Genomic DNA, 19,750 nt, shown 5'->3' with positions numbered 1-19,750 from the left:
GCAGAGCACAAGCCAATCTATAAATACCAGGGATTAAGAGGTTTCCTGTGGGGGGCTCAACTGCCACCTGCCTAAATACAGAAGCTATCTAGTCGTGGGCCTCAAGCAAATCCCGGGGTGCCCCTGAGGGAAGAACTGCCATCAACCAATGCTGTACCCCCTCAAAGAGACGCCTTACACTTCACCCTCTCTTTTTCCATTTAGCTTGTTTTTGCTGATCTTTCCTTTCCATACCCTTCAGCAGGACAATTCAATCCCACACACCCCTATACTAGCTTCCCACCCCCTGCACCACCCACCTTTATCCAGGCATTTGTTTTCCTGTCTCCTTCACCACCTCGTCCCCCATATCAAATTTCTAATCTACAAAAACTTTATCTGCCATGAAAGAAACACAAGCTTTGGAATTACTCCAACCTTGTCCATGCTTCAACAAAGTAAATTACAGCCCTTAATATTGCAGAGCCTGGTGTTCTGATCTATCAAAGTAAAGACCACTATCTAGGGAAAGCACCTAGCACAGTGCTTGGCACTCAATACTTCCTATGTTGTTCCACTCCCCAGGGGATTTTTCTTCTTCCTTTTCTGGTCTACTCAGATACAGTCACTCTTTCTAGGTATCATACATGCTAAATCCAAAAGTCTTAACCAAATGATGGCCACTTTAGTCACTGTAGCCAGCACCTGGTCCCATCAGCAATCTTCAACTAATACTAAAGAGAAGACTCGACACTTTGTACCTCTCTCCAACAAATTACCCATTTGGAGAGGAAAAAGTAATCAGAAAGGATGGGAAAACAGAGTTAAGAGTTACTACATCTCTGTAAGGTAAGGGCAACCCCTCCACAACATGACCAAAATACGAAAAGCAAGAGTTCCATAATTCTACATTTACATGTAAAAAATTAAAATTAATTCTTAAAGAACATCTGCCAATTTTACTGGAAATACCATCTGGTTCATTTCTGATAAGACACAGGCACGACTTTACATAGGCTAGGGACGGCCTACAATATGGTTCCCAAAAGGTGACATCCTTAATGACAGCTCTAAGGCAGTGTGCCATGCTTCTCTCCCTGGTGTCCTGAAGCTGCTCCTGCAAACCCATGATTAGCTCTAAAATAAATACAGAACTCGATTCTTTTATAAAATCACTTCTTCCAAAATTTTCAGTCATCACCCTTAAAACCAGAATTAGGTCAAGCAAAACTATCTTCAAAACCCAGATAAATACTAGGGAAACATGATGAAGGTATTGAACAACTTGTGTTTTTGAGGAGCTTTCACGAGAGGTGGGTGGTTTCTCTCCCAAAGATTTTTATTTTGCAATTAGTTAAGAGAAAGAAGGTCCCTTCCAGGAAGTTTTTAAGATCCAACCCAACAGAAGTGGGGTACAGTCACCTGATTAGCACTGCGTATAAAAGGGTGGGTGACTCAAGGGTAGACCCCTAAACTTTTTAGATCCTGCTGGGAAATAATGAACTATGAACCCAATACCCACAACGAGAAGATAATCCAAAGAAAAATAGACCACAGGGTTGGCTAACCACTGCTATAAGCAAATTTGGCAAAGGGTGTACTTGAAACACAGATGAACAATACAAAAAAAAAAAAAAAAAGAAATCAAAAGCAAGAATCTATAAAAATTTGCACACTCCTTCGTAGAGTTCACAGCACAGACTGGCAAAACTTTTGGCATTATATTGTCTGTATTTTCCCTAACTGGTAAGTATTTCAGGACCCCTGTGAAGGAGGAAGGAAACAGGGCAAATGTGAAAATGCCTCATATGAAAAGAACAGAAAGGGCAAGGGTGAGAAGTGAACTGTAAAAACCCACGGTGGGAAGCTGGGGCTTAATTGGCTCTGACTCCAGAGCTGTATTTGGGGATGAAAATCTCTTCTCTGGAAACAACACTGGGTAAAAACCACTCAAAGATTTTTCTTCTCCAAATGTGAACATACAGAACTCCACAATGAAGTTCAGAACATATTTTTACCAAGAATGTCTTTAGCTCCACCATTCAGTCCCTAAATACAGGCAGATGGTCACTGTAGTGGGTCAGCCATCATGGTAGCACCAAAGTGGATGGAGAGGGAGGCCTTCCCCTAGAAAAGCTGTACTTGTCTTCTGCAGGCCTGCCAGGATAAAGGAAGGAAAGAATGCACAGGTTCCTGTAATGTGGGTGTCAGGGTGTCCTCCAGCAACAGGGACAGCCTCACAGAGAAGGCCAGAATTGAATGTCCCGAATGTGACAATTCAGAGAACTGAATCACAACAAGAGCTGTGGCAGGGAGTCTGTCACCTACCAAACAGAAGGATGTGGAAGAAAAAGGAGAAGAAACAAGCCCCTCCCTTAGTCACTCAGGATGTGGTCCATCTGCCCTGGAAAGCAGGGTAAGGATGTGGTCCTGAGGCTGGCCTCCACCCCACCAAACTGACCTTTGTTAATCCCTCTGTGCAGATCAGCAGTGCTCTGCTGCATTCCAAGTCTGCAACTCTGGCCAGACTACTACATGCACACCTTTGGGACTTCTGGGTTTGCCACCCTCCACTCTGACAAAGCAAGCACTGACTGGATATCAAGCACCACTTCTGCTATAACCCAACATCAGGCCTCTAAAGTGTCACCTAATTATGTTATGCCTCACTTTCAGTAACTTTAAAGACTCCCACCACATTTCAAGCATAGTCATGAAGGTAACAACACTAAAATTTACTGAGCACTTACTGTATGCCAAATCCTAGGTAAAAAAATTCAAATGATACAACAAGGAAGTTTAAGCAGTTATAATTCCCCTTATCTTCACAACAAAGAATTCCCTACCCAGATAATCATTAATATTTTGGTAGCTACCCTTCTAGAAATAGGTAGTGTTAACACCCCATTTCCATTTTACAAATGATAAAACTGAGACTCAAAGAGGTTAAATTTGCTCAAGGTTATATAACTGGTAAGCAGCAGAGATGAGGCTGAAAGCAGGATCACTCTAATTTCAAAGCCCACTACCAGCTAGCTACTGGCTCCAACTAAGTACCCACTTCTGTCCATTTTCACTGGACATAGGAATGGGTAAACTGCAAGGCCCAGCCAGCCTTATTCCTCCACTCTCCCAACTAAATGGGAAAAACAGACCATCCCAGCACATCCCTGCCCGAGAGCATTAGCACTGCTTTACAGTCCTTCAGCTCTAAGCTGCCAGGGGGTGAGGCAGTCCCTCCATTGCTAACTTCTTCAGTGTCTACACAAGCTCTTCTTGGGGATCTGAAAAAAAAAGAGCAATACAATAAAAATGAGGAACCTGGCCTATAGGAGCTACTGGGCTCCTGATGCCAAAAGCAAAAGCAAGGAAGTATCTTTGGGAGCCCATAGACTCTGATGCAAAGACAGTTTCCATCTGGAAATAGCATGGAGGCATTTCAAGAGTGGGCCCTAGACCCACCTTGATGCTTAAGTCAGAACACACCTGCAGAAGAACAATTAGGACAAAGATTCCAACAATGCCTGATTCAGAGTAAGCTTCCAAAGCTGCTCAAAATTCCCATGGCACAATCCTTGGGCACCAAGGAACTCAGAATTCCTGCTGTTCTACTTCCATCTGGATCCTCTAATAATCTGTCAGCTACACGTTTCTGGATAAAAAGGTTTTGTCCCTATGGTCTTTCCCTCCTCCTCCAAAAGAATAAAAATAAAGACCTCTTATGTTGTACAGGAACACATTTCCTCAGTTAGGATAAGAAGACCGCCATTTAAAATTTATACATGTATGCTGGAATGGTAGCTCACACCTGTAATCCCAAAACTTGTGAGGCTGAGAGAGAAGGATCCCAAGTTCGAGGCTAGCCTCAGCAACTTACCAAGAGCCTGTCTCAAAATAAAAAATAAAAAAAGACCTGGGGCTACAGCTCAGTGGTAAAGCACTCCTAGGTTCAATGCTCAGTGCCAAAAAAAAAAAAAAAAAAAATTAGTAGACATTCAGTTTTGTCCCATAAGTACACAAAAGCATACTGATTTTTGTTAAGATAGTGGTGGGGGAATAGGAAAGGAACTACTGTTATTATATTGCTGTTTCTCAGCAAGTGAGTTTATCATGTGTGCAATCCCTAGAGGTTCCCCATTTCCTAGTATGAGCTACAAATGTTTGATTTAGTGTTTGAGCCCCAGATGACTCAGCATCTCTACTATACAAGTACAGTAGCTGCTAAATACCTACTGTTTGCCAACTTTGGATCTTCTTTTTCCCATTTGAAATATGGGACTAAAATTATCCTCTTATTATCCACAGGGATAACAATATCACCATGGATAAAAAAAATCTGCAGGTGCTTAAATCCCTTATATAAAAAGGTGTAGGGCTGGGGATGTGGCTCGAGCGGTAGCGCACTCGCCTGGCATGCATGCGGCCCGGGTTCGATCCTCAGCACCACATACCAAAGATGTTGTGTCCGCCGAGAACTAAAAAATAAATATTAAAAAATTCTCTCTCTCTCTCTCTCCTCTCTCACTCTCTTTAAAAAAAAAAAAAAGGTGTAGTATTTGCACATGATCTACACTTACCCTCCCATATATATTAAATCATCTTTAGATTACTTATAAGGCCTAATATAATGTAAATGCTATAAAATAGTTTTTACACTAAATTGCTCAGGGAATAATGACCCCCCAAAAAAGTCTGTACACGTTGGTTAGTGCAGACACAACCTTTTCCCAAAAAAGTTTTCAATTCAAGGTTGCTTGAATCTGCAGACTCAGAACCCACAGTTGCAGAAGATCACCTGTTATTTGTGAGATGTCTTAAGTGAAAGCATTTTGTAATATGAAGAAATCTTTGCTGATATTAATATAGAAATCCAGCCTGCATATTAAACACAGAAGAAACTTAAATCATCCTCAAGGGGTTTGAAGTTTACGAAGAGAAAAGACTAACCAAAACTTTGGAGAACAAATCAAAAATGTATAATTAAGTATTAAACTGTCTACTGCAAAGAATCACAGTGGGGAGATAACTATATGGTAGAGGTCATTCAATAAATACTTGTTCAATTAACAAATGAGGTTCAGATGCATTGCTGGAAAAATTCTTCACCTTGTCACCTTAACATCACACTACCAATATCTCGTCTATTGATGGATGGTGACACTAACACCAAAGGCTCTTCATTCTACTACTGCTCATGTGAATTCTTAGAAATACATATCAGCATTTGTACAGAACAGCTCCTGTTTCAAAGATGTGTTTTTAAAAAAGCATACACAAGCCATCAAAGGGGTTGATGACTCACACAATTATATTCTATAATTCCATAAATAACAGAAGTGCCACCAAAAGAGTTCAATGCTGAAGAACAAAGAGAGAAAGGAGCCATCCCATATTAATATTCACTGCCTGTAAGTGGATTCATGCTGGACATCAAATATATTTTACTTCTCCAAACTGCAGGGGCAAATGTGTAACTTGGTTTTAGGGAGTGACTGATACCTCCTGAGGCTTTTTAAAAAAACTAAAATATTTTAGAAATAAAGATCTGTACATGAAAATTAGCAGAAATGCCTCTCTGGTGTATTCTCACCATGACACTTAAGAGGCACTGCAGTTTGTCTATGATCTGGTTAAAACATTCTGGACAATTTCTAACATCTCCTCTTTCTTTCACTTCCCAACACCATGGTTCCTAAACAGTCTTCTTTTCCTGCCACCAGAATGAACTTGGCAAATTCCAACAGCTTTTTACCTCCTTGTTTGTATTTGTTTTTCACTCAAACCAAGTCTCCATTCAAATATTTTCCTTTTTAAAATTTTATCAACAATACCACTGTTTCATTCCTTGCCATCAAGACTCAGCGCCTTGGGCTGGGGATGTGGCTCAAGCGGTAGCGTGCTCACCTGGCATGTGTGCAGCCCGGGTTCGATCCTCAGCACCACATACAGACAAAGATGTGGTGTCCGCCAAATACTAAAAAATAAATATCTCTCTCTCCCTCTCCCTCTCTCTCCCTCTCTCTCACTCTCTAAAAAAAAAAAAAAAAAAAAAAAAAAGACTCAGCGCCTCAGTGTCAACTTGCCCTCCCAGACTTTACACCTGGTTGATCACTTATTAATCAACCTATTAACTGAAAAGTGGGTACAAAGAAGTGAACAAGACAGTCACTGACTTTAGGGAACTTCCAATGTCAGCCTGAAACCTGGACCTACCACAGACATAGCTGCCCAGAAAGGTAAAATACAGGGGTACCTATGTCTATTGGGAGCTCAGGCCCTTAACTGCCCCCAAGGAGTTATAAAGTCATAGAAATAAAGAAACAGGAAAAGAGATTTCACAAATAAATATTCATATCTAAAACTGAAGGTTGGGGGAGATAACAGAAGGAGAAAGGATTCCCTTAAGAATTCAAGCTATTCATCCTGTCTACTGTCTACTTTCCAACTGTTGAGTTCTCACCTGCTTTTTCTCCCTTAATTCAAAAGAAAAAGAAAAAAATATATTCAGGGCCTCCAAACACTCGTGGATTAAAATCTGATTGGTTAAGCAAAGCTGAACAGCAGGAATCCTCAGGACAGACCAAACTCCTAGACTGGCTCACTCCAGAAAATGGAAAGTTGTTTGCTAAGGGGACAGTTCTTCAATCATCCTTGTCCCTTCCAGGGTGACCGCAGGCTTAGTGGACAGAAGTCATGCACAAGCCAGAGCAGTCAGGCTAAGAGTCTACTACACATAGCAGGTGTGCACCACCACACCAGCAGAATCCTCCAGCACCGTCTCAAATTAGCCCCTGGTATTCCCCAGACCACTAACTCCATGCAGGCAAGTACTGTGCCCATTTTGTTGTTTGTCACACCTGTACACCTAGTGCCCAGAACAGGCATTCACTAAAGACATGCCAAACAAATGACTAGATTTACTTCCTTTTGGTTTCTGCAGCAACCATCTACTCACCTCCCACCAGCCCAGCATCAGAGCCCAACCAGATAATCAACTCACAAATTATCATGACTTGAGGGTGCATATAAAGGGGAAAAAAAGATGGCCAGATGAACTCTTATGAAACCCACAGCCCGTTTTTCTTGCTGTCATCCTGGGTAACAAGCAAAATCCCCACAGGACTGAAACAAGGAGGGAGATGGCCTTCCCACGGCAGAGTTTCTATCTGGAGGCGGGATGGAAAATTAAAGATTGATAAAGAAGTGGACCAGCCAATATTCCATTCACTGATTCTCTAGTAAAGTCTCAAGCATGCCAAATGAAACAACAGCACCCACTGAACACAAAACTGTGCTCACTGGCTTTCGGGGATAAGGAAGGCCAGCATATATGACCTGTTTCCTTCCTAAGTACTTAGAAACATACAGTTAGAGATGTGCATTCACACTGCATTTGAGTGAGTGGCTGATTCCACATAAAATAAGCCTGAGGAAGTAAGAATTGCAACTGAGAGGGTTTTGTTCTATTCAAGGGGTTAGGTGGGGCTGGGTGGGGTGAAGTGGAAGCAAGAGTGGGGGTGGAGGATAGAATCAGCTCTCCCAGATGGCTTCCTGTTGTCTCTCCGACAATCCTCAACAATACTACTATGCCTAGGATGTTCATTTGAACTTGCCTCTGTCCCACCTGGGCCAGAGGGACCCAAAGGGAAAAATGGCAGAGAACATATCTCACTGGCCTGAAGTCAGGTGGTACTTTGAATTGCAAAGCAGCACAGCATAGAGATAAAATAGTTAAGAGGCCCTGCCTAGGTACAACTGCACCCATTTTAAGAATAGTTCTCAGTAATCCACACATGGTGGCACACACCTGTAATCTGAGCAACTCGAGAGACTGAGGCAGAAAGATCCTAAGTCTCAGGCCAGCCTCAGCAATTTAGTTCCAATTAGGTCAAGAGCAAAAGAAGACACACTATGTCTCAAAATAAAAATTAAAAAAAGACCCAGGCATGGTGGCCTATGCCTATAATCCCAGCAGCTCAGGAGGCTGAGCAGGAGGATTGAGAGTTCAAAGACAGCCTCAGCAAGGCCCTGACTCAACAAAAAATAAAAAGGGATGGGGATGTGGCTCAGTGATTAAGAGCCCCTGGATTCAATCCCTGGTTCCAAAAAAAAAAAAAAAAAAAAGAGTTGAGGATGTGGCTCAGTAGTAAAGCACTTGCCTGGCACATTCAAAAGTTTCAAGTTTAATTAATTCCCCAGTACCACCCAAAAAGAGCCAGAATAGTTCTCCCTGAGACAAACTGACCTTAAAGACTCATTCCCTTTGTATCTCAACTATTCAACTCAAAACCACAATCACAGAAAAGACACAAATTTTTTTCAAAACAATATGAACCACAAACTCTGTTAGGTTCACAGTTCTCTTTCATGGGACAGACCCAGAGAAAGAGAAACAAGATGATCACACTAGGGTAGAAAAGGGAAATTGCATGGAAATGAAGGGAGACCCTCATTGCTATACAAAATTACATATAAGAGGTTGTGAGGGGAATGGGAAAATAAACAAGGAGAGAAATGAATTACAGTAGATGGAGTAGAGAGAGAAGATGTGAGGGAAGGGGAGGGGGGATAGTAGGGGATAGGAAAGGTAGCAGAATACAACAGTTACTAATAGGGCATTATGTAAAATTGTGGATGTGTAACCGACGTGATTCTGCAATCTGCATTTGGGGTAAAAATTGGGAGTTCATAACCCACTTCAATCTAATGTATGAAATATGATATGTCAAGAGCTTTGTAATGTTGTGAACAACCAATTAAAAAAAAAAAAAAAGGGGGCTGGGGATGTGGCTCAAGCGGTAGCACGCTCGCCTGGCATGCGTGCGGCCCGGGTTCGATCCTCAGCACCACATACAGACAAAGATGTTGTGTCCGCCAAATACTAAAAGAAATAAACATTAAAATTCTCTCTCTCTCTCTCCCTCTCTCTCCCTCACTCTTTAAAAAAAAAAAAAAAAAAAAAAAAAAAAAAAAAAAAAAAAAGCACTAGGAATGTGGAACCTGGCTTTTCCATTGGTCCTTTCAACACTCAGACAAGTCAGCTCTGAGCATTCATAGCCCATTTTTCTTTCTTTCTTTCTTTCTTTTTTTTTTTAATGAGAAGGTAGAATAAAACAATCCCCTGAGTCTCATTCTGCCAACTCTTAACATCTCATGGGTCTACAGTGTTTCTTTTTACATAATTGGTTTGTTGTGCAAGAATTTTGGTAGCAACTAGATACCTACAGTCAAGAATTTGAATCTTCAGATAAGAGTGTCACGTCACCTCACTTAGCCTTTTGAAACTCCTAGGACTTGGGAACAGAAGTTGTATTAACAGGCAGGATCTGCTCCAAATCCCAAAATTTGGGGCAGTGAATTTGGCAGTAAAGTTATGACTACATTCACACACACTTACACATTCGAGGGAGCTTTCTGGAAAGACTAATACTTGGGCTTGGTAACAGATACAGAAACCCAGAAAAAATAATTCAAGTTCTTTGTTTTTGACTATCTTGTTGGACAAAGGGCATGTGCCCTATTCCAAATGTCTCTCCAGAGTAGAACCATTTTGACTCCCTGATAAAATAATTAGGTGACCTATAGGTGTACATTTTCAAGAGCTTTTAGTAGAAATCTTGAGGCAGGGAAAGGAAGACCTGCTTTTGATCATGAACACTAGTTCCAATTAGGACAAGGGCAAAAGAAGACACACGGCTGCATTATTCTAGTTAGATGGTTGGTATGATATAAAATCACTCAGGGGTAGATCCTGTAGAGGAAATGACACACTCAGCAGTACCATCTGCTCCTCTTGGTATCTAGCCTGATCTGTATTTTTTAACCTCAGGTGTAACAAAGGTCCACCTGTGAGAGCCTGTGAAAGCTGTGCTAAAGAGCATTTTCCATCAGCCCTGCATTTTTACTGCAGTTAAGGTCTCTCTCTCCTCCCTACGTTGCTGGTTGGCTTCCCAGACTAGCAAAAACAGGTGCATAGAACCCTGGCATGAAATTTTTCACAAAGAAAGCTTTAAGAACTATAAATTGGGGATGGTAAAGTTCCCTGTAAAACACAATGACATGATATAGAAATGAGGCTTAAGAATGAGGATCCTTTTTCTTTTTTTAAAGCAGTAGTATATGTACACAAAATTTAGGCACTGATAGATCTGTCAATTCTCACTGATGTGTAAAGTTCTGCATCAAAGATTTGAAAACAATGTCACTGGAGAATCCAATCCCCCTCAATCAGTTTGCTCAGACTACTACAATTTAAAATGCAAAATAAGCAAAACCATCTTGTTCTTTTTCAAACTTCCACCCACTTAGTTTATCGAGATCAACAGAGAACAACCCAAAGAAGGATAAACAGCCCAGTCCCAGAAGCCAGTTTCATTTTTACTGGCCTTGTTAGAAGCTGAATCCTTCTAGCTGGGGGGGAGGGGGAGGAATTAAGCAGCTCCACACTCTGATCTTAAACTTCTATGGGAGAAGACAAGTCACTGCTGGCAACTAAGTTGTATTTGGAAAGATTAGATAGATGTTTCTCCTCCTTAAGAAAGAGTACTTAAGATGAGGCCGGGAAAGAGTCCCTATTCATGTCTCTTCTCTGAGATTTTGTTTCCAATCTCCAATTTCAAGAGAAAAGAATCCTAAATCATTTAATTTTTCACTGTAGAAGATTCTCTTTTGAGTAATAAAGAATTGTCAGTCACCACCTATGCAGACTGCAAGCCTACTGACAATCTACTACTGTCATCAGGAATCCCAGGCTAACTTCCCCAAATCAAGAAATGGGGCTCTATTAAAAAAAAAAAAATTTAAATGAAATACTGCCATGCGTGGGAGCGTACACATTAGGGGACACACTCTCAGGTAATTTTAAGGATCTACTAACAATGGCCACAGTAACGGGGAACTACATCTGTTTCTGCTTGAGAAAATGCTTCAGTAATATCCTGTTTCGGGAGTATTGCATGAATTCTTGGCATGTAGCCTTCAGATATTAAGGGTGGCTGTTTTCCTTTTTTAAGATATAAAATTCAGGGAGGGAGAATACATCACAAGCAACACCAGATTCTAGTTCTCAGTTCAGATCTCGCTGCAGTTGCACTTCCTGCTTACTATACCCAGTATCTTCAGAGATACTGCTCACCCCAACCTTGACAGTAGCACAGCTGGCCTTTCACAGATGCAGTGACCTAGCCCAGTGCTGCTGCTGAGGTCTACAGCACAGAGACTTCCACACCCAAGTGAGAACCAGGATGAGAGGCTGCTGGTTTCTAGGCCAAAAAATAAATAAATAAAAGCGAAAGAAAAAGGGAACCGTACACACAGTCATGAGCACAAGAAGGAAGAATATACAGGGCCTACCAGAACCTCTACCTTCTCACATAAAAGGTTTATACACAACAATACTCCTGAATTTACAGTCATCCAAGGGAACAATGATTACACTGAATTTGAGCCAGGGTCCAGTGAGCAGACCTTGATGCTTGAAAGCAGTCACCCCAAGGCTTGCCTGATTGCTTCCTGGATCTCAGATCCACAGCTATTAACAGCCTCAAATACCCATCACAAAGTCCCCAACCCCAACCTCAACCTCAAGCTACAGCGTTTGCTCCCATCAACAGAGAAACAGCCCTCTCACATTACAGGCAATATTTCTCACTGCTCTAGTTTCTAAGTATCCCATGATGTGATAACACAATTTAAGAACATGAATTTTTAAAAGATTAGTCCACTAAATGAAACTTCACTACAGTGAGGTGTACAGGTGTTCTAGTTTAAATGTGTCTTCTAAAAATTCAAGTGTTGTAATCTTAAACCTCAAATTTATATGTTAATGCTATTTGAAGGTGGGACAGGAAGCTGTAGGTAGCTGAAAGTAATTAGGTGCAGATGAGGTCATGAGGGTGGGGCCTCCATGATGGCATTAGTGGCTTAAAAAAAGGAAGAGACCCAAGCTATCAAGATTGCTGTGTTTCACTATGTGATAACCTAGGATGCTGCAGAATGCCAGCATCAAGCTCTTGAACTCCCCAGTCTCCAAAACTGTGAGTCAAATAAACTTGTATTCTTAATAAATTACCTGATTCTCCAGGTATTTTGTTAACAGCAACCAACATAAAAGGGACTATAGAATTTGAAGAGAAACTGGGGAGGGGGGTGTTCTTCTCATCACACATGCATTTATTTAAGTGCTTCCCTTAACCCAAATGTCCTAATCCTCAATACTCATGTCTGCAAGAGAGCATGTTTGCTTTAACAGTTAAAAAAAAAAAAAAAAAGCCACAGAATTCTTTCTCTATTTGTTCCTTCTCATCATTCTCCTACTGCTTGAGAGAATGCTCCCCAAACAAGAATTCCCTAGAGTCTAAGCAGACAGAGAAGGGAAAATGAATCCTGCTTGTCAGCTTCAGCCTGGAGATTGCATGTCAGCTCAGGAGTTCAGTAAAATGCTCTCTGTATGGCAGTTATGCAACCTGGCCCAGTGGATCTGCAAATGGCCCAGCCACTGTCTCTCATGAATTGTCCCTTGGTAAATGGGGAACTAGAAGGGAAAGACAAGAGCCTGTGCTCTCTGGCTTTTCCTCTCTACCAGCAAGTGTTTTATTCTCCCAGTTCCCCTGTTGCTGCAATGAGGAATATTATGTTCCTCCCTTTTTGTTTGTTTTGTAAAGCTGCTGTATTTCTGAGTCCACAGAGGATACCAGCAGTAACCTGGTTGTCAGGAGAGCTAAGAATATGGATCAAGAACACAAGGAAATTTCTGAAACAAAAGGCAAGTTTTTATCTGTGGGATGGACAAGCTTGCAGAAGTGAAACAATGCTTAGTAACAATAAACTTGAAAGAAGTCTTACTTTTAGAAGCCAGGTGAATTATTACCTTAGGAGAATAAATGTATGTGTATGTGCGGAGGGGGAGGGGAGCAGCAGGAACTGCTGCCCCAGCAACAGCCAAGGAGGAAATCCCCTGCCAGGAGATGCACCATTACATAAGAGCACAAATTCAATCACAGCACCATGGACACCTGCCAGGAAACCAAGCAAAGTGCTGAGGTCTCCTCACCTGCTAGCCTGCATGTAGCACCTTATTCTACCTATCTTCCTCTTCTTTCAGTGGGATAAATTCTGGGTTTTGAGAAGGCTAGCCTCTGCAATTAAGTAAAACTCTGTCATTGGATAGTGGCTTTGTTCTCAGGTTTAAACACTGATCCCCTGGAGACCTGAGACCTTTTAGTAGCAGGTGAGGATATGTTTCATATACCATTTCTATTACAGTATCCAAGAACTCACTCTATAGACCAGAATCCCATCTACATGCTTCATACTGATACTGTCTTCTATTTAACTTATCAGGCAAAAGTTTCTTAAGCAGCAAAGGGCCATTAAGGAAAGCAAACAACATAAACCAAAATAAGTTGACTTAGTGAGCTCCAAGAGGACATGACTGGGTTCTGTCTTATTCACTGCAGTATCCCAACACCTAGTATAGAATGTGTCTGGCAAACATTCTGTTATCACCTAAATACTTGTGAAAATGAATAAGTGTTGTACAAATATACCATATGTGTATCTTGGAGTGTTAAGGATATATATAATCTCAGAAACGGGTTGAAGTAATTGTGCAAGAAAGTTCTAGAAAGTCTCCAAAATCTCTTTGTGACCCTGGGCAAGTTATTTAACTTGTCTAGCTTTGGTCTCAATTGAAAAAAATGGGGAGACAATAGTCACCTCAAAAATTTGTTATTAAATGAGAATGAAAAGCGAAACTCTCAGCAAAAACTTGGCACACAGTAAGTCAAAAAATTTTCCACATTATTGCTATTATTGTTGCTCTATGAAAATATTCCTTAACTGAGGGGGGAAAATATCCAACTATAAGAAAAATCTTCATTTCTTGTTGAATATGCATCTAACTAAAAAATGCAAAGCTCAGAACACTCAGAACTCAGTGCCAAGGGCATGTCTCTACTAGCCTCCACTAGATGGTGACAATTTGGGTGTGGAATTCCCAAGACAGAAAAAGTTCATACATATTTTTTAACCCAAAGGGATTCAAACAGTAAAGAAGTGCACTAATCACTGAAAAGGAGGAAAGACAAACTCCCTACTCTGTAGATCTAAAAAGGAAGTAAACACCTTCAATGTGGTTAAATTGAACTGGGTAATCTTCCCCACCTCTGTAGAGAGCACAAACAACCCCAGTTAGCAAGAGCAACAGAGCCCTGCACGCTGCCTGCCATCGAGAAAAAATTCTGTGGCAACAGCAACATTAGGCCTCTTTGCTGAAAGATGAATTTCCCTTGAACCAGCCAAATACTTGATTTTGATGCCTCTTTTCTCCTTACAGTCTTACAGTCCCCATTACCATCTGCCCTCCCAATCGCGTTACAGGTAACTTTTTCCACTTTGGCAGCTGCAGAGCCACCATCGTGCGGGAGAGTCAGACTCACACTAATATTTGGAGTCTCTAAAAACCAGTCTCTAAAAAGGGAAGTCTATATGTATGTCCACAAAACAAAAAAATCAGACAGGAAGTGTGGCTTTGATGAGTTTCAGCCCAGATAATAAGAAAAGTTTTTTAGATTAAAGAGCGGATGAGAGGCACAGGGGCTCCAGAAGGCTCACGCATACGCACAGGCGACTCCACAATTTCCTCAGGAAATCCACCTCCGCTAAGTCTGCCCTGCCCAGCGCAGGACCTGCAGCTTTACTCGGAGGGAAGGAAAGAGTAACAGTAATAAAAAGAGGGCCTCCGCCTACCCCTCTGTACCGACCCGATAAAGAGGGCTGGCCCTCTTGGCTCTGCCCGGAGTGCGGGCACCAAGTGCCCGACCTCCAGTCAGCCGTCCGGTCCCCTCTCAGCCCGGTACACCTCACACCGCCACCCCGCAGTCCCGCCGGACCCGGCCGGGCCGAGCCAAGCCGGCGCGGGGCTACCGCCGGTGCCGCTCACAACCGGGTGACAGCAGGCCGTCGCGGGGAGCAGACGGTCAGGGCTCCCACCAGCTTCCATCCGGGCGGTGCGCGCCCACCCGCGCCCCTGACAGCCGGCCAGGCGCGCCAGCGACACAATGCCGGCCCCGGCCACGGTGACAACTCACCCGGGAGCGGCGCGGAGACCTCCGGGAGGGGGACACTCGCAGCTTCCGCGCCGCGGGATCCACTCCGTCGCTGCGCGAGCCTGCAACCCTTTCGGGTCTCGGCGAGGCCCCGCGTGCCCTTGTCTAGCTTGCGCTGGCCGGCGCTGCGGGAGGAGAAGGCAGGCGAGAGGGAGGGAGGCAACGAGGCGGTCGCCGGCTTCGGAGAAGGGAACACGGCGGCGGCGGCGGCGGCGCCAGCGTCACTGACCCAGCTGTACCGCGCGGGCGGGGGAGGCCCCGCGGAGGGTGGAGGGAAAGGGGGGGAGGGGGCGGAGCCAGGCGCGCACGCAACAAGCGCCGGCGTCGCGCCGCCGCGACCGACCAGCGAAGAGGCTTCGCACGCACGCGTCGCCAGCCGGGTCTGACGCCCCACGGGAGGCGAGACCGCGATGGGGGTGCCTTAAAGGGACAGTTCCTCTGAGTGAGCTGGTGTGGACCACCTCTAGTAACTACTCGGACTGCACAGAGTTTGCAGTGCGCTCTCCAGTTGTTGTACTGTTATTATTATTTAGGTATTATTTTCCATTATTGAATTATTTCAATAATTGAATAATCATTTGCAAAGAAGTGAGCTGCTCTCGGTTTACAAGACTTTTACGCACGTTGCCTTGTTAGCTCGCCTGACCAATCTCTGAAGCAGGTTATTATCCCCCTATTAAAGCAGTACTCCTTAAACTCTGGTGAGCAGCCTGCTAACCTCAAAATTGCCTCGAGCGGTGGGTGGGTGTGGAAATACAGATGCGGCACCACCACCAGTTATTCTGATTCAATAAATCTGGGGTCAGCCTCACTCTTCTCTTTTAATGAGCAAGTGATCTCTCAGGCATATTAAAAGCACACGATGGATCTCAAGGTTAAGGAAACTGAAATTTAGAGCAAAGACTGGCAGAGCCAAGGCTAGAACCCCACCACGATCCTAGCTATTTTCCCCCTCCCGAGCCTTGCCTCCTAGGGCTACTCCAGCAAATCCTATGTGAGCAGTTGGTGCACTGTATGGCTACGTCATGTGGTGGTGACTTCTCACTACAGATGCTTCTTGGGCTTATGTTTACAAGGCTTCAGGCACCTTGAGGTCAGGGAGTATGACAAACTTATCTTTTGCCTGAGGCCCTTGAACCTTGCCTCTCAGAGGTGCTTCATAAATGTGGAAGTGGAGGCTGGGATTGTGGCTCAGTGGCAGAACGCTTGCCTTGCATATATGAGGCACTGGGTTGGATCCTCGGCACCACATAAAAATAAATAAATAAATAAAAGTATTGTGTCCATCTACAACTAAAAATATATAAATATATATTTTTTAAATGTTGAGGTGGCACTCCACCTTGAAAAGCAGTGGCAGAGGCCGCATTAAACTCCACACACTTATGCCTTTACTGCAGCTTGGATCAGGCAGGCCTATCCTCCCAGATGTGTTTGTTTTTTCCTCTTCCCCTTGTAGTGCTGAGGATGGAAAACAAAGTTTCACGCATGCTCTGGAAGTACTCTACCACTAAGCTACACACCCCCAGGCCCGAAATTTTTATTTTTTTCTTTTGCCAGATGCCCTTTGGCAAGAATACAACACCTCAAGGCCTCTGAGAAAGGCTTTCAGGCTGTGAATCAACAGGGTATATCTTTGAAGAAGCTCAAACAAAGCAAGCACGGTGCCCTCTCCCCAGCACACACACACACACACATTCCCAAGAGAGCCCTTGCCTGGGCCCCACAGCAACCTGAAGCAAGTTGCTACCTTTCTCTTAGGACGGTCCTTGTTCTCTTAGGACGGTCCTTGCTCTGCCTTCTTTCTTCTTAAGATGAACACCCTCCTTTCCTGCTCATTTCCTCCCTCTAGTGGAGCTAACTGCCCAGACCATCAGGGGGTTGAAAAGCAAATATCAGAATTAAGCTCAGCAAAACCTGTGCCCAGGCTGGAACAGCTCAGGGCCAGGGCCCATGCAAAGTTCAGGAAAGGCATAAGGACAAAGGAAACAAGGGGAAAGGGGGGAAGAATAAGTGAAGAAGACAAATGGAGAAGAGAAAAAAAAAAGAGGAAAGAGAAAAAAGTAGGCATCAACATGCAGGTCAGATTATCTAGGAAAACAGCTGACTCTGCACCACAGTCAGTTTGACCACTAACAGGTGATTTCATGCAAAACCTGCAAGATGGCTTCTGAGACCCTATTAAATAGCTGTTAATCACTACTTAAAATCCTCCCCTGAAACCCAGGTCCACAGGATGAAATCAAACTCCCCAGCAGGAGGAAGGAGGATCACAGTTCAAGGCCAGCTTGAGCAACTTAATGAGACCCTGTCTTAGGAAAAAAAAAGAGGGCGGGCGGGGTGTCAGGATGTAGCTCAATGGGAGAGTGCCCCTGGGTTCAATCCCTAGTACCACAAACTCCCCAGCTAGGACCAAGAGACCAGTGCTAACCAAGATCTGGCCCAAATCCTCCCTTCCCTCCACATACCCAGATTCCAGCCTCCCCACACCACTTACTGGTCTCTAACAAGCCACTGTTGTCACATCTCAGAGCCTGTGCCCAGCTGTTCCCTCTTCTTGGAATGCCCTCTCTACTTACCAAAAGGAGTGGTACTTTGGTTGAGCCTCACACTTCAGTGTGCATTTCCTTCTGTTCTCCCTTGTCAGCATCAGGGTGAGTCTCTACTCCCTCAGTATACACTGGCACACCAGCCTCTTCCCTGCCCTTTGTCCCTCTTGCCTGAGGTTCCACTTGCCCCCTTATAAACCAGAGCCAAAGTCCCTTCTGCTTATGGGGCCTTTCTCTTCTCATCTGCAAAATGGGGATGGTACTTCCTAAACCAGAATAGATATAATTTTTATCCCATTGAAGAGATATCCCAAGGTGAGTGTTAAGAATAATTTGATTTAGATATTCTGAAGTGAGAGGAAACTGTTGTTTTTCTCTTTTTACAGTGCTAGGGATAGAACCCTGGCCTCACGCATGCTAGGCAAGTGCTCTACCACCTAGCTAAGAAGCACTCCACCACTGAGCTACATTTCCAGCCCTGATTTTTTTTAATTAAAAAAAAAAAATGGGGGCTGGGGATATGGCTCAAGCAGTAGCGCACTCGCCTGGCATGCATGCGGCCCGGGTTCGATCCTCAGCACCACATACAAACAAAGATGTTGTGTCCGCCGAAAACTAAAAATAAATATTAAAAATTATCTCTCTCCCTCTCTCTCTCTTTAAAAAATAAAAATAAAAAAATAAAAAATAAAAAAATGGTCTAAAATCTTTAAAACTATTTTTATTTTTATTTTATTTTTTTTTAATATTTATTTTTTAGTTCTCGGCGGACACAACATCTTTGTTTGTATGTGGTGCTGAGGATCGAACCCGGGCTGCACGCATGCCAGGCGAGTGCGCTACCGCTTGAGCTACATCCCCAGCCCTAAAACTATTTTTAAAGCACAATTTTACTGAAATATAACTAACATGCCACCAGACCACAGTTTAAATGTACAATTATTCATTTACAGTGTACAATTTGCCAGCACAATTTGGCACACAACTATAATCCCAGCAGTTCAGGAGACTGAGGCATAAAGTTCACAAGTTCGAGGCCAGCCTTGTGAACGTAACAAGATCTGTCTCCAAATAAAGCTAGAAAGGGCTGGAGATTGAGCTCAGTGATATAAAGCACTTGCCTAGCATGTGTGAGGTCCTGGGTTCAATTACCCTTCCCCAAAGAAAAATGTACAATTCAATGGTTTATAATATATTTCCAGTGTTGTACAACCATTGCAAAAAGAAACTGTAGGAGATTCTTCCTTCTTCTTCTCTACCTTCCACTTCCTACCATTCCAATTAATAATCTACTTTCTATCTCTATAGATTTACCTATTCTGAGCACTTTGTATAAATTGAAGCATACAATATGTAGCTACATAATTGATTTTTGGCAGGGGGTACTAGGGATTGAACCCAGGGGGGTTTAAACATCAAGCCACATCCCCAGCCCTTTTATTTATTTGTTTGTTTGTTTGTTTTGAGACAGGGTAATGCCTGATTATTTAGATCTCAATAAATTGCTGAGGCTGACTTTGAACTTGGGATCCTCCTTCCTCAACCTCTCTATCACTGGGATTCCAGGCATGCACCACCAAACCCTGCTTGATTTTTTTGTTTGTTTTGTTTTGTCTTCTGTTACTTATACCTAGTAATGAATTTTAAGACCAGAGCTAATATTTTTAAGAATTTTTTTAGTTGTCATTGCATATAATACCTTTATTTTATTTATTTATTTTTAATGTGGTGCTAAGGAACAAACCCAGTGCCTCAAACATGCTAGGCGATCACTCTGCCACTAAGCCACAACCCCAGCCCCAAAACTAATTTTTTATTTTTACTTATTTATTTAGACTTTGCTTTACTGTGAAAGGATTTAAGATGCCTGAACTTTGATACAATTTTTTTTTTCTTTGACAGTACTGGGGATTATCCTGGGCCTATGAGGAGTAGACAGGAGTGCTAGGTAAGCCCTCTACCACTGAGCTACACCCACAGCCCCCAATACAAATCTGAAGGCTCACAATCTAAGCACAGGAGAACACCAGAGGAGTTAGCCTATCCCTGGCTGGGAGCAAGTAGAGGAACCAACCATCCCAGTTTGACTGGGATGAGAGGGTCCTAGGGATGTGG

The 19,750-nt window shown here is 43.2% G+C and overlaps 1 protein-coding gene across 2 annotated transcripts in view; it reads right to left on the bottom strand.

Moving 5' to 3' along the window:
* Window positions 1–15,338, bottom strand: part of SUSD6 (sushi domain containing 6) — a 97,397-nt gene extending 82,059 nt beyond the window's left edge. The window contains exon 1 of one of the 2 annotated variants that reach the window (XM_081292815.1): window positions 15,069–15,338. The gene's annotated coding sequence lies outside the window, so the exon portion shown is untranslated. The remainder of the gene's footprint in view (window positions 1–15,068) is intronic. The other variant, XM_081292814.1, reaches the window with a different exon arrangement.
* Window positions 15,339–19,750: the final 4,412 nt, after the last annotated feature.

This window comes from Spermophilus citellus (genome assembly GCF_964194105.1).
Source record: "Spermophilus citellus genome assembly, chromosome: 4".
NCBI lineage: Eukaryota > Metazoa > Chordata > Mammalia > Rodentia > Sciuridae > Spermophilus > Spermophilus citellus.
Note: the sequence above shows the minus strand (reverse complement) of the source record. Positions and strands in the feature narration are given on the sequence as shown.